Source organism: Notothenia rossii, assembly GCF_949606895.1.
Source record: "Notothenia rossii genome assembly, chromosome: 1".
Taxonomy (NCBI): Eukaryota; Metazoa; Chordata; class Actinopteri; order Perciformes; family Nototheniidae; genus Notothenia; species Notothenia rossii.
In genome coordinates, this window is record NC_136912.1 from 86,739,537 (window position 1) to 86,763,693 (window position 24,157).

Genomic DNA, 24,157 nt, shown 5'->3' on the forward strand with positions numbered 1-24,157 from the left:
TACGACATATTTTTAAAGTGTGTGAGGTTAACAGTATGTCATGTGACAGACAGTATGTCATGTGACAGGCAACATGCTGTGAGTGTCCTTTCAACACATCCGCTCACTTACGTCAGACCTGACATACAAACCCACAGAGAGCCTAAATACAGCAGCTGACACAGTAGCCTCTACAGTACGGATGGGCTTTGGCATCCGCTGGACACTGTCCCTGAACAGCGATTGTCCAATCCTAGCATAGCAACCGTAACTAAGCACGGCAGGCCTGTCAAGCTTTGTTTTTGCTGAAGATGTGCGCATGGTGCTGTAAAAGGAGCAATACTTGTCATTTTCAGAGTTTATATTTCTATGCAACACTTGGATGCTATTTTATAAACAAACTCCAAAGCCACGCCTGCTTGACGCCTCCGACTGAGAGTCTCCTGCTGTTTGTGCGATATCCGCCGGAAATATCTAGTAAGATCTCACCATGTCAGCTCAGTACACTGTTCCCTATCCAGCCTGTGTCACAGGAATGTGGTAGACAGACAGATAGACGGCTATAGACAGACAGGCAGCCTAAAAGAAAGATATGTACGCTTAAAAGAATGTACAAAGCCAAGCAGATGCATTTTTAAGTCAAAGACCTTTACACAGCCTATATCAGCGTTTTATGGTAAAATCTGGTCCAACCCATCTGTCATCTCACCTTTTACCTCATTCTGTCTGTCTGTATTTGGAAAGATGACCCTGACAATCTGAATCTGCCAACTTCTGTACCCATGACTCCAATTTCTTATGTTTGTTCTTTCCTTTCCTTTCCTTTGCTCCTCTCAAATTGCCCCGTCACTCTTGCCTCACTGTGGTGCATTATTAAGAGGGATCATTAATCACTCCGGCTGCCCCGCCTGTCACTCCATCAGAGCGCACGGCTGTTCCTGATGCACATGCACACATTTGATACACAGAATGGCGCCGGTTCCACAGGGGGAGTTAGTCCCATCGATGTATGTGTATAAGGCCCTTAGAGCGAGACATGAGGCTTGGAGTGACAAAAGGCTGTTCTCCTTCAGGGAGGATATAACCAGGGTTTCAGGACCTGTCACACCGTGTTATACATAAATGGCTCACATTTTCTGCACTAACAGTTGGTCATGTGTTTGCACCTGTCTTACAGCATGCATCATTGGTGGGTGGTTTCTTGTGTAGCTTGGGAGTAACTATACAGAATAAAAGCAACAGCTTAATGGTTGAGCATATTCAATATTATAAAACTTGTAAGAGGTGGAGTAGCAGGACACCGTTGCACAGAAAAGGAAGAACAGAACAGGACATGCTATGAAAGAGATAATACTAGATGAGTCATCGATAACTCACTGAATTACAAAAATACAGTCAAATACAGAGAAAGGAATAAGGACTGGGGATACAGAAGGAATATAGAGAGAGGAAAGGTGAACACAGAGGTGGTGAGTGAAAGAATGATGGAGGTAAACAAGTGGTGGGATGTCGACAGGAAGCAGGAATAAAGACAGGAGGAAGTAAGACAAAGAGAGTGAGATTTTTTGACAATAGTCACTATTCCACTTTTTTTCTCACTTTTTTTATTTTTGTATTACTTTTAATATACAGTATATTTTAATATTGTTTTAATATTGTCTGCTTATCTGTATTATTGTGTTGCATTGTTGGAGAAGCCTGTGACATAATTACTTTGTAGCTATATGTTAGTTTGACAATAAAGAACCTTGAGCCTTGAGAGACAGGAAGAGGTACAAGGAAAAACAAAGCTTATTTCCGCCCAACTCAAATGCCAAGCCTGAGAAGGTGAGGGTGGAATCTTAAGCAACCATACATTTCCCCTGATGCTTTGCTAGGCCTGCCGCTGTATGTATACGAATGGGAGCTTGTAGTCCCATGTGAAGGGATATGGCACAGATCCCAACAAAAACAAGAAATCATCAGATTCAGAGACCACCGTATGTGTGAGCTAGGGACAGTTTCATTCCACACAAACTCACACATTCAGGAAATAACATTTTGCTTCCTGCCTGAGAGGCTGAAGAAGACGCAGGTTATGAGGGAGGAGAACTTGCAATCGCTCTGCATTATAATGAAGTCTGCGATATTATGGAAGTTGAATATGCAATGTACAAAATACCTATGGGAATGCAAATGTGCTTGTGCACTTACAGTGTGAATGAAGTGTGAATGACATGGGCAGATGCTCCTGTGAGCGTTGAGCACACGCATGCATGCACATGGTATAGACTCATTAGTGCATACATCTGTGCAGACATCTCAACTCAAAACACACACAGATGATTTATACTTTGTACTTCAGTGCTTTTATTTCATAGGATTTTGGTTTCATTTGTATATTATTTCCCCTTTGTTATATTTCAATTGAAGCATTTTATTTAATTCAAAGCACTGGGTAATTGTTATTTGGAAAGGTACAATACAAATGCAGATTATTATTAACACTCTGCCATGCATGAATGAGAAGCTACTCGTGCTCACTTGAAAAGGTGCAGTTAATCAGGAGTTTTGCAAAGACGGATGGAGAGGGGAGAGAAAGGAAGGAGAGAGGAAGGAATAAAAGCAAGGATGAGACTGTTCTCGCTCCAGCGTTATCGCCATGGAGCTGAAAAGTGCTGTCAATTACTGTGAAGTGTTTCGCTGCACAGTCTGAGCCCAAACCCACACATAGTGCATTTATTAAGTGCTTGTGTTGGTTCAGATGCTTTTTGCTTTATGTCTCCAATTCGAATAAACATGATGGTCAACATGGCAAAGGGAAAGAGAGAAAGAGAGAGAGACCAGCTGCTGACCAGCTCCGCCACACAAAGCGGGGGTGACATTGCTGAACACCCTGATGTTGCAGAGTGGGAATAAGCCTCCGGGCTGCCCAGAACTATATAGAAACCCATTACTTACAGCTGAAAGCCAGGTCTCTCTCATTCACACAGCGCTCCCGCCCACCAGCCAGCCGCCAGCTCAGCAAGCTCCCTGTATAATGGTCGGCTGGAAGCAGAGCATCACCTCTTCCTTTCTGTGAAACATATTACCTAGCTCTCTGTGGCCAAAAAGGGTGAGCTCATCCTAAATTACATGTGAATAAAAAAGGCATAAGGAAAGAGAATGATACGGAGTGAAAAATTCTCCACTGAGAAAAGAAAAGGGGAAAAAAGTAAAGGGATGGAGAGAATGAGGGACGGAGAGAGAGATTCCTCTGAAAAATGAGGTTGCAGAAAGCTTTTTACGTGCAGGAAACGGTGGCCAGGCAATTTCCAAATGTCTGAGACTTCTCATTTGCCGGGCTGCAAAGCCACTTTATATGGTGGCAAATGTTAAACTTGTTCTGGGCACATCAAGGTCCCCTTGGCCGACTGCATGTCGTCCGCCGGAATATAAATGTGGCTTAAGATGAGGGTACAGGAATAAAATAGTTTCGACACCTCGTACACAAGAGTTTCAAAAGTGGGGATATCTTTAAGGTTCACACTGACAAAAGGCTGTCTTATTCCGCGCATATGTTTATGGAGATTTGGATTAAGGTAACATTTGAGAAAGATTCACAGTTCAGTCTCAGTGCTGCATGCTTTTGACTGGATAAATGTTAGAGCGTGCAATCATTGTACTTATCAATTCTTTCAATTAACAAATTCATTTTTTGTGAATTTAATCTACGAATAGTTTAAAAAGCGACAAATACTCAATACAGGTTCCCAAAGTCCAAGGTAACGTGTTCAGATTGTTTCATTTCAACCCAATATCCCAAACCTTACAAATATATTTTTTTTTTATTGAAAAATCGTCTAATTTTTTCAATATTGTTTGAGATTTTTAACATTAAAACATGTTGTCAATTTCCTATTGGTCCACTACTCAATTAAAAAGAGTGAACTCATCTGTGACCTCCACAATTCAACATTTAAAAACCTTGACGTGTTTGCACTCCTGCGTTCCAATTAAATTAAAGTTGCTGTAAAAAATCATGTAAATGAATAATAAATGGTATGAAGACAGAATCCTGTAAACAGGGACTATAACACATTATTGGCTAAACTCAGCTCACCCGTAAAAGGTGCACTGATGCAATTACAAGGGGTGTGACAACTGGAAGATATAATGGTACGGTCTGTATTGTGGTTTGTCCTAATCAATATTTTTCACACATAGCAAGACCACACACAGGCCATAATTCACACAACGCAGCTTGAAGACATTACATGAGGATCTCCTCTGTGACCGCCCCTGGCCACTCAACACAAGACCCCTCACATCAGCACACACACTCCAACATAAACCATTTACAGATGTACACATTTGTGGTGAAAGGATGCTATCCATTTTTTTACAGGAGGTCTGGGTGCAGGACATATTTTCTGGGATAGCTACCAGGTTTTTCCTCTCTTCATTTCCCTCTCACTCTTATTCTCTCTTCTCTCCATTGTTTCTTTTCTCTGTCGCTCTGCTCCAGTCTGTTTGAATCTCTGCATTTCCACTCTCTCCCTTTGCTTTACTGTCTGGCAGGACCCAGGGACGTATAGGGTACCGTAAATCTTTGCTGCGAGGACTCCTCCGTTAATCAAAGTCGGCGGTGCGGGGACATTGAATCATGCAGGGGCAAAGGCCTGGGAGCCGGTCAGTAAAGCGTCACTATCAGCCCCGCACCAGATCCCCCATCAGAATAAATAGAGTGGCAGCCTATAGATCAGCGGGATCTTACCATATGTGTAGTGTCACAAGTGTAATCGGGCTTGGCTCTTGACCTGCAAGCACACAGGCGTGTTGTTTTTGTAGCAGTGTAGTGGGGGGTCGTTATTTCCTTTAAGAACATTTTTTAATCTATCATATAGTTGAGATATTTTATTTCAAGGTGGTGGATTGGCAAAACTTATTGCCATCCCTAGAGCCATGATAGATTCAAGAACTAGAGCAAAAAGTGTAACAGCTCTGCTTTGTGAAGTCACAAGGCCATGTAATAAGAACATCATGCATGGGTTAAAGAAAGGAATTTCTTCCTTTCCCATTCCTGCAAATACCCTCAAACTACCCCCTTCATCACTCCAAGAGATGAGAGCTGCCTGTCTTTCAGAGAACTCGTCCAATCTACCCTTTTGATTTCCCCAATTAGGTTAGGAGGCAGCCTGAATGACGAGTGAGGATGGACTGGAGGGTCAAAAAAGAGAGATGGACTGTAAGTTCAAAACTAGAGAGATATGCATTTATGTATACTGTCGATACCTAAAGAAAAGTGTTGGGGAAATATTTTCCAAGGCCCATAACTTTGACCCAGTTTAAACTGTCCTGACTGAGCACAGGAACCTGTAACCTTGGCTGCTGTTCTCTCAGTGTTTTGTCTTCCTGTTCCTGCCTGTTGGCGTCAGCTGATAGAGGTGTTATGGTTCTATGTTGATATGCAGCATGTTGATTATTCTCTCTGAACTAGCTAAATACATGGGTCTGGGGTAGAGTTATTCAGAATTGACGTGGCAACTCTACCGTGAAGTCAGAACCCCTGGCTCTTGGACTTGTCTTGTGAATTCTCCGACCGAAGCTCCTAAATAAACCATCAGTGTTTGACATCAGAGCTCCAGCTCTCACTGTGTCTCCTTCCTGAGTCGGTGACTCCCACTGCATTGCTACACAGAAGTTTCTCCCAAAAAAAGTATAGTGTGTATTTGGGTGTGTGTGTGTGTGTGTGTGTGTCTGTTTCCTCTCCCATCCAAAATCCCTGTTCCAATCTGTTCCAAATTCAATCCATTCCACTTATATTGCTCATTAAATCATCCCACAAATCACAACACGCTGAGAAGCATATGTGGACTCAATGTGCTTGACACACACACACACACACACACACACACACACACACACACACACACACACACACACACACACACACACACACACACACACACACACACACACACACACACACACACACACACACACACACACACACACCCCCACACACACACACACACACACACACACACACACACACACACACACACACACACACACACACACACACACACATAGAAAATGACAAAAAAAGTCTATTGGCTGAGTAAAACTGCTGCTTTGATGTGCAGTTAAAGTGATTGCCAGATACAAACATACATTTATCGCACATTGGACGACACACACACACACACACACACACACACACACACACACACACACACACACACACACACACACACACACACACACACACACACACACACACACACACACACACACACACACACACACACACACACACACACACACACACACACACACACACACACACACACACACACACACGGACATGAAGTGACAAGGGTGCAGGCAGCCAGATGGTGTGTTTACTTAGCCTCATCCATCACTGCGGCCACCTGAGAAGCAGCTTCTGACCAATTAGGACCCAGACAAGACCGGACTGTGTCCACATTCAGTGAAACATAGCCACAGCCAGACTGAGAGCTAACAACTCTACACTCTGCCTCCAACAACCCAGCACAAGATGGTGAGACAGTTAAAATAAGTCATGATTGATTAAACAATTGCAGGATAAATTGTAATATAGAGAGAAAAGCTAAAACAATCCTCATCAAAAGGTTTAAAACTGAGGGTCTGCTGCAGTGCTGTAAGGCTGAACTTATAAGCTGCGTTCATGCTAAAAGCTAACGATAGCATGCTTACATACTACATAATGATATTGATAACATGCAATGACAATAAAGTTGAATCTAATCTAATATTTAGAAGATTTGATGTTAACGACCTTTGATAATTGTTTTAACCTGATAGTGTCAGATGAAATGTTAGGACTTCACCAGAATGGTTACATGTCATCCTCTGGTGGGAATAACTTTTCTGTAATATTTAATATCCATTCAATCCATCCGTTATTTGTTGAGACCTTTAGTTTGGACAAAAATAAAGAACCAACAACCCACTTTTACCATCCCTAGTGCACAGCTCAAAGTACGGCTGAAAATACCCTTTGGTAAAACAATGACATTAATTTAAACAGAGAGAAAAGTAAAGACAGTTAACTGAAAGATTATGAAAACACAAACATAAGTGTGTTTCTTTGATGAATGATCTGTAACCACTTTATCTGCACTAAAAAGTACATCATAATGCTACAGCTCTGCTTTTTAGAATACTACTGTTCAACAACTATTGGCTTCACCATACAATACAAATAATAAATTGGTTAATTGATGGTAGTCTGATGTGACTGGATTTCAAGGCTGGAAAGGAAGATAGGAGATGTTTCTTAGTTTATAAATTACATTACATCACATGTCACTTGTTAGACGCTTTTATCCAAAGTGACTCACATACTCGATACTGCGGGCAATCCCCACAGGAGCAATTTGGGGTGAAGTGTCTTGCCCAGGGACACAACGACATGCTGACTGCAGTGGGGTTTAAACCTGTGACCCCCCTGATCCGAACACCAACGCTCAACCCACTGCACCACACGCCTCCCCTCCTCCTAAATGAGCTAAGGAGTAGAGTTCTGATTGAACAAGTAGAGACAGAGAAAGAGAAAGAGGAGAGACGGTGAGATGTGTGATTACACCTTGATGATTCAGCTTGTGGATATGAGGGAATGGAAAGGAACTGCAATTTGGGGAGGGTAAAATGGCAGAAAAACTGAGGAGAGAGAAAGACAAGATGAGCACAATGAATAAATTAGGAGGAAATTGGAGTTGGTGGGCACAGCGGCCGGAGAAAAGAAAAAAACACATTTTGACAGAGGTGTAAGAATAGATAGAGCATGGAGTAGAAAGACACTGGGCTGAGATAACTTTGCGAGAATGAAAGAGGAAGAAAATGAAACGCTCAATAGCAACAAAAAAAGAAACACTGGGGAGGCAAGCACGACAATAGTGGCAGCAGCTTCAGTTTGTTCTGTGCTTGATAAATAATCACACTTAGAATGGCTAATGAGTCATGAATGTCCGCAGATGTTTTTAGTATCGTGTTAGGAGCGGCAAAACAGAGAGTCTGCATCTGAAGTGTAAATAAGGGGGGGGGGGGGAAGGTGGGAGATGCTGTGAGTGCAGCCATAGGGCATGCAGAGAAGAGGAACGACTGTGGAGAGAGTTAACACAACTCGGGGAAAAACAAAGATAAAAGATATTGAGGAGGGGGAAGGATTGAGGATTCTGGCTATTTCCAGCTTTATTGCTAAGAGAGGCTTAGTCCGGGCAAGATTCCTTTGTGAGATTGAGACAGACTGGCATCCCCTAGGTTTATCGATTCTCAGGTACACTCATTTGGGAGAATAAGAATAGATGAGACCTGCCCAGGGCCAAGGTTTATTTACTTATTCACCTGGTGCCTGCTCTGGCCGTGGCCCTATCCATCTGAGAATAAAGGGCTACCTGCTGGGGCCAAGCGGCTCTCAATGTACAGGCAAGGAAACTCATTTGTGTGGAGAGAAAGGGGGAGAGATACTAAGCATGCAGCAGGCCACCTACACTGTGCACACGCACCATAAATCAAGAGGAGGCCGCTTTAACACAAATTGACATTTCACAGAGGGGCGTAGTTGCATTTGATGCGCACTTGATTGTTAGTTTTAGGCTGTTTTTGCAATTTCATTATGAATCAGTCAGACTGCTACCAGAGGGATCAATCTGAATGTGCTTTACTCCCTACCGTTTAGTTTGAGGTTTCTAATCAACAATGAGGATATCCAGAGGCTTCTTCTGATTTGGACACCTTTTGACACTTTGAAAGACTATAACTTGACTAGGAAAAGTGAGGTATTTGTGTTTTTTATACTTTGGTTTTTCAATGGATTAACTGATTTGACATAACATGTAAATTGGTGCGATTTACTGATGCTGGTAGCTAATTTCCCATGTTTCATTCTGTATGCTAAACTAAGGTTAACGGCTTAATTAATGTATAAAAACATCAAAGTGGTTTCAATCTCCACCTTCATCTCTCCGCCACGAAGCAAATTTCAGAAATGTTGAACTATTGCTTTAAGCCTCAGGTGACTTAAGGCAAATAAACCAAAAAGCCCCGAATAGTGTCTTAACTCATCTCTAATAAAGGTTTTCCTTCAATAATATTCCTGGTATCTCACAGCCAGACAGTGCGTTTCCGCCCGTATTGCTATCTCTCAGCCCTCCCGATCCTCCCCTTGTCGCCGCCCCAATCTTGTAAGCTACACAGACTTCCTGATAATTGGATTTAAACGGCGGCATAACATAATTAGCGACAAACCTCAGAATCAATCTCAGGCATAGCGATCATCTCTCTGTGGCCTGGCAGGTCTCAATGGGGGTGCGACGGGAAAATGCATCATATTGGTTTAACACAGTTTGAAGCTTTTTGTGCACCTGCGTGAGTGCAAAGGCGTGACTCGGGAAGTACATTTCAATGAATTTGCTTTTAAGTTTGGGTGCACTAAAGTGAATGAAATGTATGTTTGCTTTGTGATCTGGACACAAATGTGTGTGTGTGTGTGTGTGTGTGTGTGTGTGTGTGTGTGTGTGTGTGTGTGTGTGTGTGTGTGTGTGTGTGTGTGTGTGTGTGTGTGTGTGTGTGTGTGTGTTGGCAGTGATGAGACGAGCTGCTCATGACTGAACCAGATGTAGAAGGGCATTGATACTCCCCTTCCCCCATCCCTTGAGACGGTAACAAAGAGGCCAGACTACATCAGGCAGGCCTTTGATCCGTCCAGCTCTATCGTGGTTCCTATCAGTAATTCACAACCCTCAAATCTCATGGAGGCTTCCTGCATGAAGTCTCCATGTGCTCTGTTATAAGGTCTTCGTATTTCATGTCGACAACATGCAGTGGTTCCGAAACAACTGCCTTTTTGTCCATGTTGTGAAGGAAATGTGGAGCATTGAGGATGATATGATGATATATGATGATATACTCGAGGTGTTTATTTCCAAGACAAATGAATCACCATCCATCCTCAAGCACAGCCATTATCAGGCCTTAAACATGGCCTGCAGTGAGCTCCTTTATCTAAAATGTCAGTCTTTTTGCCAACAACTCAAATTTTTGTGAAAACAACACATTTATCATCACTGTCTACAACTTTCTATCTCCTTTACCTCGTCTCCCAGATAACACCAGCCAGTGCCAGTCTTAAGTCTTATCAGTTTTTGGCACACAGCGTTGAATGTCTAAGTTATGTGACTATGTTCGGGAGAGAAAAACTTGCCCTGTGATAAATGCGACCCAAGACCTTTTTTTAATGGTTCCTAACATCAAATATCAAAAGTTGCAGATGTCTAATGTTTGAATATTTCAATTAAAGTACATGGATAGATAGGAATCAGCTCAAAGGTTAGGGTTAAATTACTTAACCCTCCTGTTGTTGTCTTCATTTCTCCCCCCTTACTTTGGTGTTCGCGGTCAAATTTGACCGGTCCTGTTTTAACTGCTATAACATAAAAAAAAAAAAAACATTAATCATCACCAAATTTCATTTAACACCCTTTCAAACTGTAAATATTGTATCAGACTACTGATATGTATGAAAAACTACAGTAAATATACAAAGAATAGACACTGAACATGTATTGCGTGTGCCAGGTGTGATTCACATGGGGGGATGGGCACATAAGAGCGGGAAATGTATCAAATTGTTCTACGCGTGTGTGTGTGTGTGTGTGTGTGTGTGTGTGTGTGTGTGTGTGTGTGTGTGTGTGTGTCAGATGTGATTCACATGGGGGGATAGGCACATAAGGGGGGTAAACACATCTAGTGTGTGTGTGTGTGTGTCAGATGTGATTCACATGGGGGGATAGGCACATAAGGGGGGTAAACACATCTAGTGTGTGTGTGTGTGTGTGTGTGTGTGTGTGTGTGTGTGTGTGTGTGTGTGTGTGTGTGTGTGTGTGTGTGTGTTTTATCTGATCCGGATGGTTACTAATTCATTTTCCTTATGGCGGTCATTTTTGACCGGGAACACCATGGGTGTTACAAAGTTGACTAAATCATCCAAAATTTGATCGAAGTGGTGATCAGCAATTGTATATGTTCAAATGTCTAGGATATCATAAAGCCTTAAGGCAATCGATTGTAAAACCAAAACGTTATGATTGATGAAAGTAGTAAATCGGTCAGATTTGACCCGAAGACAACAGGAGGGTTAAAGGGGCCCCATGATGCACATCGTCAGGTTCATATTTGTATTTTGTGTCTTTACTGTGACATGTTTACACGCTTTAATGTTCAAAAAGCTCTTTATTGGTCTCCTGCTGCCTGTGCTGCAGCACCTCTTTTCACCCTCTGTCTGAAACCAGAGCCCAGTCTGCTCTGATTTGTCATCCAATAGAAGCACAAGTGTAACATAGTAATATCACTGTGTTACAAAAGTAAACAAAGGAGTCCAATCAAAGCATTTCAGGCAGAGTGGGAGAGAAAATCTCTCTCGAGGGAACTTTGGGATTTTAGCCTTTGCAAACCATTTACATGCACAAAAACCGATATAACACACTAAAGAAAATAGTAAAAACCCATACATTAGTACTCCTTATAGGGCTCCTACTACATGCGACATCTTAAGGGTTTTGGGCAAAGCAGACCCCCGTATCCGCACAATTTCCCATGTGGCCTTATCAACTGAGTTAATGTATTGAAACAAATTACTACCTGCAGCTTTAAAACTTGTCAAGGGAAAATTAGAGACAGCCATAAAGTGCTTATTCATCTCCATGGAATCAGCCTTCAGAAGTAAAGGCAGGGAGTAAATGCAGGAGCTCCAACCTGAATTTAAAGTGATAAAGTGATTTAGTTTCTACTGCTGCTTTATTGGAACCAAATGAACCTGCTTTACAGAGGAGAACGGTGTTAGCCGCCTGCAAATTTGATCAAATTTATTATATTTCGTCTCGCTTTGGAGAATACAAAGGGAGACTTTATAATTTTACTCTGGGAGTTGACTAAATGAGAATGATTTCACTATTGCAGAGCTAAACCCATTCACACGGGCAAGCTGATTCTTCTTGAAGAGTCTTAGAGTGTGTTTTCCCAACAAAACTTCACACCATATGACAAACACACGCAGATAGAAGTGCACATCTGCTGGGTTCCTCAGTTATAACAATTAAAACCAAACAAATAAAAAAGATGTATTGTAAATTATAGTCACTCGTTTTTAATTCAGCCTTATTACAAGCCGCCATTCATACACAAATGAAGCTTGTTTGATAGAAGCTTAATGGACCCGATTGTTGTTGAACAGTATTGTTGTTGGAGTGTAAAGCTATTAGCCTGTCATACATCAAGCCCTCAGTGTCATGTGTAATGGCTAAGTGTTTTGAACCAACTGGCTCATGGCGGCATGAATCTTCCTGAAGGCTGGTGATTATTAACGACAGTGGCAGCGCGGAGCAGCCACCTTCAATCACACTGCAGGTAAATCCTGGAAGAAACACGGAGGCAGAGACGGGCCGTTTAATTCCTTTTTGGCTGGGAATTAATCAGCCACGTTTCTAATTTCTCACACCACCGATGTTAATGCCTTTCCTGTGTGATACTCTAAATAAGAGATTAGACGGCACATATGCACGCACACGCACACACGCCATTGAACTGATGACAAACGAGGACGCAGACGCTTATTTGAATATCAGAGAGAAAGAGTGCTAGCGTGCCAAAATAACCTCCTCCAGCCTGTACAGTAATTACTCTGGAACACAAGAGGAACACACGCTTTATGTAGCATCAGAGGAGGCAGGTTTGAAGATAAATAGAACTGAAGGTGAAGTTGCTCTAGGAGCATTGTGACGGAAAGACAAGTAGGAGAGCAGAAGACAGAGGCAGAAAGTGGATTCAAAAAGGAACAGAAGAGAAGTTAACAACATTGGGGCTGATTTAGAGGAGAGCCAGTGAGCTCAAAACATCACCATCTTTCTCTTGTTTATAGGACAGACATGCAGGGCAGTTCCTCGGACCATCTGTAACATGAGGACCCAATGGCCGTAGCCATTTCTCTGGATGGCATTCTACAGATTGGGTAGTTTAGGTATCTGTAAAAAGGTACATAAATGTCTCTCTTTCATAATCATGTTTCTGGCTATATTTGCATTATTCTTTATTCCTGCCTTCTAGTGTGCATCTCTTGTGAAGTATGTAAAGGGTTAGTGTACTGTCTGTCCAGTTTGCATCGCTCAACATCCCCTTTGAATACCTAAACAACAAAATAGGTTGAGTGTTGTTGCCTTCAAAAATGTATCTGTATTTGGGGTTGCCATTCAGACACTGTATGCCGCACTATCCACAAATACCTCCTCCTTTTGGGCTGCTTAAGCTTTACTATGCTACTTGTCCCTTTGCTTGGAAAATCAATCAATTGGCTGACCATAGGCGGTAACTTGTCAAGAATCTTTTTTTTTTTTTTAAAGTGATGTGAAAAATGTGAACAAACTGCAAAGATATTTTTTGGGTGAGAACAGTCTTTGTTCATAATAAATCATACTGTAAAGACATTGGGCATCCTGTGTCTCTCTAGCAAACAGAAGGCTTTTAAAAGAGGATCCTTCAAGTATGCCATTTGTTTTACAAATACCTTTCTTCCAATTCAGGCTGTTCACTTGAAATTGGACCTACAGAAAAAATATGACAAACTATATTGAGGTTTGTATGAGTGAGTGAAAAATGCATTTCCATCAGCATCATTGTGAAATTCTTTGGGCAGATTACCATTACCTCCTCTCATGACACGTTATATACGGTTATTAATGTATGTGGATCTACTAGTTTCTGCTTCTTTTTTTTATCTTTACCTTCTTATTTCCACATTTCACTTCTCTCTCCTCAACCCCTCTTTATCTCTCTCTCCTATTTCCGGCCAATTCCCACCTCTCTGTGGGAGCACTGATGAGAGTCTTTGCAGTGAAGGTCTCACTCCAGGGGCCTGGGAGAATTTCTTCAAGGGCCACACACACACACACACACACACACACACACACACACACACACACACACACACACACACACACACACACACACACACACACACACACACACACACACACACACACACACACACACACACACACACACACACACACACACACACACACACACACACACACACACACACACACACTTTTTTTTTGTAATTTTTTTTTCAATAATAAATAATTATCAATAATAAATTGAACAGTTTTAAACAAGAGTTGATAGCTTTCTGCCTCCCTCCTCTCTCCCTGCTGCTCACTCTTCTCTTTGCGACTCTGCAGGTGACAGCTCTCGCTTCCAACTCAACACTTAATGACTAAATTGGAGCGATTAATTACCCTGATCGGTGATGTTAACCTCCACCTCTGCCACCTGGTCTCTTGCCGATGCAAGCAAAGCCGCTGATGAATACCGTAGCCTTGCCCCTGCTTGCCATTCATTCTTAAAACGGCAGCAGTATTAAAAGGCACTGTTTACCCTAACATAATGACAACTACTTTGAATAACACAAATGGGAAGACATAATGTAAACGAAGGGAGGAAGTTCAGATTAGCCTTGAGTAAGAGATAAAACAGAGAGATATGCATGATTGAATAGATGTGGATCAACCTTGAATTTTACAGGCTACAATAACCTCTCCTCTCCACTGACCTCACTCCTGGCTCATCGCCCTTCATCTCGCGTGCCTGTAGCACTTTGTCAGGCTGCTTTGGCGAATTACACATCTCATCACAACCACATACAGCCAGAGGCTCTCAGCAGTCCTCATGCGTTACTACTGTAGTGGGACTTTACAGGCACGATCTGAGCCTGACGGAGGAGTCACGCGTCGAATAAGAGGTCCCATTGCAACAGCTGAGGCAAATTACAGACATGGACAGTAATTACCTCCAGGAAAAACAACCCGCTTCTCATATTTCACAGCCAATGATGGGTTTAATATCTGGATGATATTTTTGAATGTTTATCAGTGCAGCCTGCTCTCTCCATCGGCTCATACCTGGTAACCTACTGTTGCCCATCAAGCGCTGATGGATGCTGTCCTGTCAGTGCAGCCAACTGTTCAAGCAATGGCTGCCTCTCTTCCCTCCATGCCCTCTCTCTCCCCAGATGCAGCACTGGCAGCCCGGGGACACATTTTGATTTTATGAGCTGCTTCGCACATGTTGAATTGATTTTTGTTAGGCTGACGTTGTAAAATATCTACTTTGGACTGGTTAAACATCTTGACAAGACCAAAAAGCAAGTTTAACACCCTTTGAATTAGCATTTCTAAAGCATGTTCTCTCTTTTCTTTCCTCTGCTTTGACTGTTCTGACCTAACAGTTGGTGAATAAATGAATTGGCTGGAAGAAAAGAGGATCTCAAAGGCAAAGCCCAACGGAGTGAAGGATGCCTGTGGTGTGGGTAATGTGTTCCTGATATCAGTTCAATCTCAGTCTGCAGATTCTCGACGCATAATAAGTAACATCTAACAGAAAGGGGCAGGAAGCAGTTTGGAAAAATATAAAAGTGTCACAATGTTGAGACACAAATTAAAGTAGGTGACAATAATTGCTATGTCAACAAGACTGTGCGATTTATTAAAAAAGTAATTCAACATTTTGGCAAACACACTTTTTTCTTTGAGTCAGATGAGGAAGTTGATGTTGTATCTATCCATTAAATACAAAAAAATAACTTTATACTCTATTCAAGGAGCAGAGAGAGCATTATGTGTTCCGTTTATTACAAATCTTGTTTCTATTCCTAATTTCACCTGCTTTCCACTTCATGCCAACTCAAAACCTGCTCCTCCAAATATTCTGTGCGGCTCTCATCTCCCTGAATACAACTTGCAGGCAACTTTTCTTTCTATCTCATTTTTAATATTAAAAAGATGTTGCAGATATGGGTCGGTCATTTTGTTTCTGAGAATATGTTTCCCCCTAGCCACTGTGACAGCTACAAGACCCAATACCTGCTATCACCTCACGGAAGAGGAGGTACAGTTCCTGCATGTTGGGCAAGGGACATACTACTCTGAGGAATACACAGAGGGAAAATGGTGTGACCGGTGGTGCGAAGTGTTCTGGTGCAGTGTGTCCGCACAAAATAATACAGGTAGAAGTCTTGACATGTGAGATGGCATCAGTGTGTTTGAAAGTGTGGGATGAAAGACAGGAGATTGGAAGTTATGGATATTTTTCCAGTGCTATTTTTACAACCTATTTTCACTTATTTATAAGAAATTAAAGCTTTTGTTTACAATGTCTTGTTACTGTTTTGTTGCAGACTCCCCCCCTGCGCTGTGAAAGAGACTTAAACAAAGAAACAAGAAGCATTAAGACAAAAGCTTAGAACACAAGCTTCCCATGTTAATGCTTAGAGCTCCTTAGATGCTCATGTTTTGCGTATGCTTTGTATAATTAATGACAATGAACCAAAAAAGCCAGGCTGCTCCGATATAATGAGTTGAAGGAGAAGGTAGCTGCATGCACACCGAGGCTACATCCAGCAAGAGAGATTTAAATATTACCTGAGGAAAAAACACAGCATCACAAAAGCCACAGAGCTCTGAAGTGTGAACAGTCTTAAGAACTCTCTTAAAGGTCACCTATCATGCTATTTTTAGGCAATAGCATATTTCTCAGATATATACAAATATATAAAAAACATGTCTATGAAGTGTTTTGCTCAAAATACCAAACAGATCACCCATTCTAGCCATGCCTCATATCCCTCTATTTCACTTCCTGTTTCAAAAGTGCTGATTTGGGGTATAAAGCTTTAAAAAAATAAAAGATTGATAAAATGTAAAAGGAGGGGGCTGAGCTCATGTGGGACCCGGCAGCTACTGTCTACTAAACTAAATACTGCAGTGATGAAACGCCATATCATGGATTATCTAGGATTATTTCTGAAACAGTATGGAGCTCAAAGGCTTTCTCTCTTGCCGGTTATACCACAAGGTGAGTTCCTTTGTATTTCCTGCTTATTCACACACATGCTCTCCAGTACAGGTTAGCTCTGAGTGTTGGTGGTGCTAATGTAAAGACCGACCATATTACATCCAAAACAGTCGGGCATTGTTTCTGATAGCAACTTTCTGATAGTGCCGTGGGTCCACATTTCAGATATTACGTCATATCGGACGCAAATCTGGATCAGCTCTGTTGTACCCCCGTTTTAAGAGATGTGGGTACGGAGAAAAAGAGAGAGGGTTTTATTTTCTGACGCTGCTTGAGTTCCCTGACACACCGGGGACTTAGAATATTTTTTCGCCGGTCAACATGTCCGTTAAAGTTTAAATCTTCCGGACAAAATTAGAAAAGTGCCGGTCAAAGGTCTTCTTTGTTATTTATTGTGCTTTAAAACAAATTGATATGATTCGATATTAAACAAACTAATTATAGTAGATTAACTACATTATTCAAAAGTGTACAGTAATTTACAATAACACAGGAATAATAAACGGAGCGCTCTCTCCCTCTCCTGACAGCCTGCCAGTATCATGCAGCTCGCGGATCAGTAATGAGTGACCCGACAGTAAAACTAAACATATCTATAACTAGTTACGGTAGTATGAGAGGTAATTAAAATAGCTACGTGTGATATTCTAACCTGAAGTGTGTGTGTTTTGTCCGCTCACCGCTGCAGGTGATCATGCGGAGCTGCGTGTCGACTCGTCAGCAGCAGCTGATCTCTCTCTCCTGTCAGATTAGACTTTACTCGCGTTTATGTCCATATCGATCAGATCCAGCTAGTTCTCGCTAATGATATGACTACCTGCTTATTAAAAGACACCTAAACAATAAGCGTCGCTATGCAACCGGGTGAGGCCGCAAAGTATAGCGCAGCATTATGCATTTGTTTACATGCCCACCGGAACCCCGAGGCATTACCAGCAGATCAACGCACAATCAACCCATACAGGACATCTCTTTCTCCACATTAAGTGTTAGACACTTGTCATGATTCTTGTGTTGTGTCACGTTTTTAGTTTTGTGTGTCTGGTAGTGGGTTTTTTGCTTTTCTCGTTGTCATGTTTTCCTCCCTGTGTATTGTCTGGTCTTTTTTCGCTGTGTTTTCCTGTCTGTCGTTAGTTCCCTGGTGTGTCTAATTTCCTGATTGTTTTCACCTGTCACCCCTTCTTTGTCTCCTGTGCTAATCAGTGTCAGCCCCGCCCCTGATTGTTCCCACCTATGTCTTGTTACCCTGTGTTTAAATTCCCCTGTCTCCCAGTGTTCAGTGTCAGTTCGTTTTTGTCTATTGCCATGGTCAGTGCTTTGCTTTTGTCTCTTGCCACAGTCAGGTCTATGCTCTTTTGAGTTCTTGATAGTTTGATCCTCACTACGTGAGCGTTTTCATTTTGTTCTCCATTTTTTGTCATCTCAGCTAGAGATTGATAGAGACCTTTTTTTGTTGTTAATTTTTTGCTGTTCATGAAAAAATAAAGTATCCTACAAATACTTTACCTCTGTCTCCCGGGCCGTGCAATTGGGTCCTACCTCCTAAGTGTCTGAGTTCTTAACAACATTAGAATTGGCTATTCTTGTCTGTCACATAAGTGGCGCAAATTGCGCAACTGATGCGGTATTGCGCTAAACGGAAATTATTTTGAATGGACACTTTGACCGGAGAAATTTAGATTTGCCGGTCTTCAGCATATTTTACCGGTCGTAGTCCGGTAATTACCGGCTAACGGGAACTCTGCCGGGGACACATTTATGGATAAAAGACATTAAAAAGTGCATTTTGCATGATAGGTCCCCTTTAACTACAACCTCATCAAAGAGGAGACCATGAACTCCATGAATGAATCCAAAAGCATCGTATTTCAGCCTCTCAAGTTACGTAGTGTCTCATTAAGATGCCTCCTCTTTGAAGGAGAAAGCATCGGCAAAGTTATTTCAAGTCATCAAACAGTGTTTACAGAGAGGGGGAAAATAAACTCATGCCGCTTATATAAAAATATACTTCCACACAGAGACTGAGCCGAGTGATGGGGGTGGTTGGTAAAGTAAATGATCAGCCAGAAGGTCTAATTGAAAGGAACGGAAGAGGGAGAGAACTGTGGAGCTGTGGATGAATGGATGAGTGGAGGGTTGATGTAGCATGGAGAAGTAAAAAAATACAAAACATCTGTTAGCTGAGGGAGACCTGCAGACACAACAAAGAGATCTTTTGAATGACATAAAACAAAGGACTGCGAAAGGTTCATTGTAGGTAGACGCAAGACCAGGCTAAGCCATGAGTAGATTTCTCCAAAAGCCCAGTTGATTTTGTAATTTTGTATTTTCCTTATAAAACTGAGTGTGGAAATGCATTTGAAATCCAGTTATTCGAGACCTTTGTTGCATGTCATCCCTTTGTAAGATTTCCATATAAAAGGCTTACATTGAAAAAAACAAAAAAACAACCAAATCAGGGAGAGATTCATAAAATCTCTCACTAATGAGTATTTATCCCATTGACATTGGTCTAAACTCCTCGGTTAACTGGAACAGATATATATAATACAATGGATAAACCTATATTATTATATTTACTTATTTATATGTGCTATATGTGCAATATATATATGCCGTTAATAACTGTGTAATTTATACCTGGCTGCTAAATCCTTAGAACCGTTACAGGATTTGTATTTTGAAAAGTATTTTTTTTACTTTTATTCTTTTATTATATTTTTTATTATATCATAACTTAGTACTTTTTTTTTTTTTTAACATATTTAACATTAAGGTGTCTGTGGCTCTTTCCTGCTGTAACAATGCAAATGTCCCCTCTGTGGGACTAATTGTCACGATTCTCATGTCATGTCACGTTTCTATGTAGGTTTGGGTGTTTTGCTGTTCTCCCTGTCATGATTTCCTCCTTGTATATTGCCTGGGGGGTATATTACGAAGCAGGATTTTCGCTTAGCCGGCTAACTTCAGGGAAAACTTGGGGTTTCCGGTCCTACGAAGCTGGTTCTCTTTTTAGCAGGCTAGATCTCCATGCTAACTTACGCTGTGCGGCTAACCTGGTCGGGAGCAGGTTAGGTTGCAGGCTAAGAGCTCAACTCAGTGAAAGCACTGCCTGCTGACCAATCAGAGCTCAGTGTGCGAAGTTTAAAGCGATCAAGTCATATTACAGGAGAAAGGAAATACAGAAAAGCTGCCGTTGCAGGAAAGACGGCCGGCAAAAATCACAGACTGTGTGAACGTGAACATTAATAGAATATCACCTCCCATCTTCAGAGCAATCTGACTATTATAACATTAGCGTTAAGAAAGCTTACTTAAGTTAAATATCTGCCACAACATAAGTAACCGGATCAAAGTAACATTAAGTACAGTCCGCGGCATATCACATCATAATGTATCATATATCTCCTTATCTGAGTCAGCTAAGTCATGGATGTTTAAAGTTTAACGTCTTCATATGTGTCTAATTATATAGTTGACTTTTCATTCAGGAAGTATGACGCTGCGCTGTCAGTATGCTTCTCCATGTTTGTGATTGGTCGAATGCTCCAACTACCACCCCTTTCATGTGAACGCGCACCTAACTAGATAGGGCACGGCTGGCTTGAGCGATCCACTTGATAACCCGCGTCATAGTACCGTTTAGCGAGAGCGCGTATGTTTTGGATTAGGCCAACCGGCTAACTCAAACATATCCAGGTTAGGTTGAACCAACTTCGTAGTATACCCCCCTGGTCCTTTTCCCTGTGTTTTTCCTCCTGTCGTTAGTTTCCCTTATGTGTCTAGTTGTCTGATTGTGTTCACCTGTGGCCCTTGTGTTTCTCCTCCCCTGCCCGGCTGTTTTTCGTCTTGTGATTACCCCTCCCTGTATTTAGTCTTGTCTCTTCCTGTGTTCAGTGTTGGTTCGTCTTTTGTTGGTGAATGAGTTCACCGTGGAGTGTTTTGTGTTTTCAAGTGATTTTCGATAAGAGCCCTTGAAATAAAGGTGTTATCAGTATTATCTGCGTTTGGGTCCTACCTGCTTCACTCCTCGTATCACTAATAAAGGTATTCTGATTCTGATTATATATAACACTGCATCCACTTTGATTTTCCACTTTATTCTAATCTTTCACAGCAAACACACATTGTATGTTACTTCATTATGACTGTAAGTCAGACTATGCCACATAGCCTTTTAATGTCCATACAATAGATACTGAGCCATTTCACCCGAAACTAAAGTCAGGTTATTGTCAGAGTAATTCTGACTCATTTTCTTAGAAGTAAATGTTGAAATAGTTCACTGATAAACTGAAAATGTTGAGCTGCTGGTGTTGATGCGTGTGCCATATTCAAGGCAACTCATACAATTACAGTCAAACTGACTGAGAAAGCCTTCTAAGGATTGAAAGAAAAGATTGAAATACTCAAGCTCGCTGATAGTCAGTTTCCTAAAGCAATGATGCAGCATATACACTTTCAATTAGTGTTAGTTGGGAATGTAATTATTTCACTGAAATGCTTTGCTTTTGATAATTCTTCTTTATAATGTGTACATCTTTGTTGAACCTTCCATACATGCACAAAGGTTTTAAATATCCATTACCGTTTTACAAAAAGAGGATAATTAGATGAAATATTCACCTGATGGATTACTCATCTCTTAGTGGACTTTCATCATCTAGAGCAGTGAAACCAGTGGCTTTGGGGATAGTTGGAATCCATCTACATACTTATAGACAGCTTTGGGAGATGCTTGGCACTAAGCTAAAGCATACATGATTGGTGGGTAATGGGCTGACACATTCAGAGCTGCTGGCCCTTTAAAGAGCTGAGGTTTGAGCCACATCAACAGAGCCCCCTTTCCCCAGCGAAGCCACCCTTGTTGACCTTCTGAAAGGTACCGCCCTGCCAAAGAAAAGCAAACACCTCATTTATCTTGCAGCCAATGCAAAGAGCAGATGCCACAGGAGGCCCGGGGAGCTGGCAGTATGATCTGCGGATGTGACAAGTTGAGCAGCCTGAGCTCCTGGCTTTAGGAAAAGACAAAAGCCACTTGGACATACACCGCTGCTGGATGGTACGCAGGTGGGCAGCGTAAATAAAGCTCAGCTCGGACATAAACACCAGTGGGCAGGGGACCAACAACACAGAGAGAACAGGAGCACATCCATCTTGAAACCGTAGTTTATAAATTAATCAAATCACAATCTTGAGAATTCATTTACATCGCTAATTTCAGTCTGCTTTTAAAAAAGCGCTAATAATCCTGAGCGTCCTCTTCAAGCGCAGCAGTGTAGTCGAGGGAGAAAGAGCAGCCAATTAAGGTTGTTTGTAGTAATACATAAGGAACGACAAATGCAGTGATTGCTGCGCTGTGAGGGGATGGGCTGTTTAAGAAGCTGTCCTGTCTGAGATCCTGATTAAAAATAAACAGCGCAATCAAGGAGCGTGATTGCAGAACTGGCCTCTCTAAAGTGAAATGACCTTGATGCGTTCAGAGAGATGCATAGGAGGAGGAGGAAGGAGAAGGAAGAAAGAATGGGTGCTGTTTTTCTTTTATGACACATACACCAATTCATGACTTCTTTAGCAATGATCTACTGGGAATCTCAAATGGCCACTTTAAATCCACTCCAAATTGCTCTCCTGCCACCTCAGCACTGAGTGCATTGAGTCTGCACACAAACTCTGTACCCATAGGTTCTAAAGTAGCAAAGTGAGAGTGGGCGGTCTGAAGAAAGGTTTTCCTAATAAATCACCAGGGAGCATTTAAAAACAGTGTGCATCGCGGCGGGGAGTATTTCTTTCTCCATTCCCTCTGAGAACACCTGAAGCACACACAGCTTGACTGCTAATGGCTCCGTGCTAAATCACATCACGCGCTGTGGAGCTGACTCGCTATTTGGACCATCTAGCAATGCTTGTGTATAGTACAGTCTCACACACACACACACACACACACACACACACACACACACACACACACACACACACACACACACACACACACACACACACACACACACACACACACACACACACACACACACACACACACACACACACACACACACACACACACACACACACACACACACACTACCCATTGAGTTGAGTGTGATAACACCCACTCCAAGGCTTCAGACAGCTTTGACCCTTTTGGAAAGGGAGGCAGCTAATGGCTGCACGCACATGCCTCCTTCACGGTGGTTTGACATGGAGGGAAGGGGAGGGGAGAGGAGATAACCTCGGCTTGGTGTGTTTCCCTCTGATCCCCCTTCTGTCAAAACAATAAAGGTCACGCTAAGACGAGGCCCAATTAGGGTCTGGTCTCAAACGCCTGAGGTGCCTGCAGTCCTGCAAGCCCTCAAAAGCCTTGCGTTTTTCTGTGTGTGTGTGTTTTATGAGTCATGCGGACAGTTTGTGCATGACACAATCACAAGTCATAAAGAAGAAGGGTACCACTTTACAATAAGACTACCCTTATAAAAGGGTTATAATTAGGTTATGAATTAGGTTGTAAACACTTTATTAATCATTAAGAACCATTTATAAACAAGTTCTAACATAGTTTTCATACATCAAAACAGGCTCACTATTTGGCTAGATGACTAAGCCTTATATTGGCTACTTAGCGAGAATCAACTCAGTGAACAACAGATACCAAGGATGCTAGCTGATGAAGAAGACGAAGTAAGCTAAGTAGCCAATATAAGGCTTAGCAGTCCAGATAAATGTGGGCTCACTATTTGGCAAGCAACCGGTCACAGTTGCCCTGTTTATCTCATGTCTTGTAAAAGCTTATTAATGATTTATAAAGTGTTCACAACCTAATTAATAGATTAATTACAAACTATTCATAAGCCCTTTATTAGGGTAGTCTTATTGTAAAGTGGTACCAGAAGGGGTAAGCATAGAAAGGCCTTTTACTACAATTACGCCTTAAAAAAGCTTTTTTCTGCTGCTCTTCAATTAAGCCCAATGAACACTGCTAGAATGGGCAGGTAAAAACCGATAAGAATAGTCAGGGATAACCATCATTATCTATAATGAACGCACTGCAGCTACAGTAACCCCCAGCACTCTGACAGACAGTAGTCAGTAATCAACAGCTAAGCCAACAGTCCAGTGCAGAGACTGATCCATCACAGACAGCAGTCCCCAATCAATCCCAGCTCAGAGCTGGACACTTGGGGATAGCAATGCTCGCAGACAAGGCTCTCTATCACACAAATACACACACACACACACACACACACACACACACACACACACACACACA

The 24,157-nt window shown here is 41.9% G+C and overlaps 1 protein-coding gene across 3 annotated transcripts in view; it reads right to left on the bottom strand.

The window, feature by feature from the left end:
• Positions 1-24,157, bottom strand: part of ncanb (neurocan b) — a 148,640-nt gene that overhangs the window by 114,333 nt on the left and 10,150 nt on the right. Inside the window, exon 1 of one of the 3 annotated variants that reach the window (XM_079679763.1) lies at positions 17,571-17,843. The exons of 1 other annotated variant lie outside the window; for it this stretch is intronic. The gene's annotated coding sequence lies outside the window, so the exon portion shown is untranslated. Of the gene's footprint in view, positions 1-14,939; positions 15,039-17,570; positions 17,844-24,157 lie in introns of those variants that run through there. One more of the 3 variants, XM_079679762.1, reaches the window with a different exon arrangement.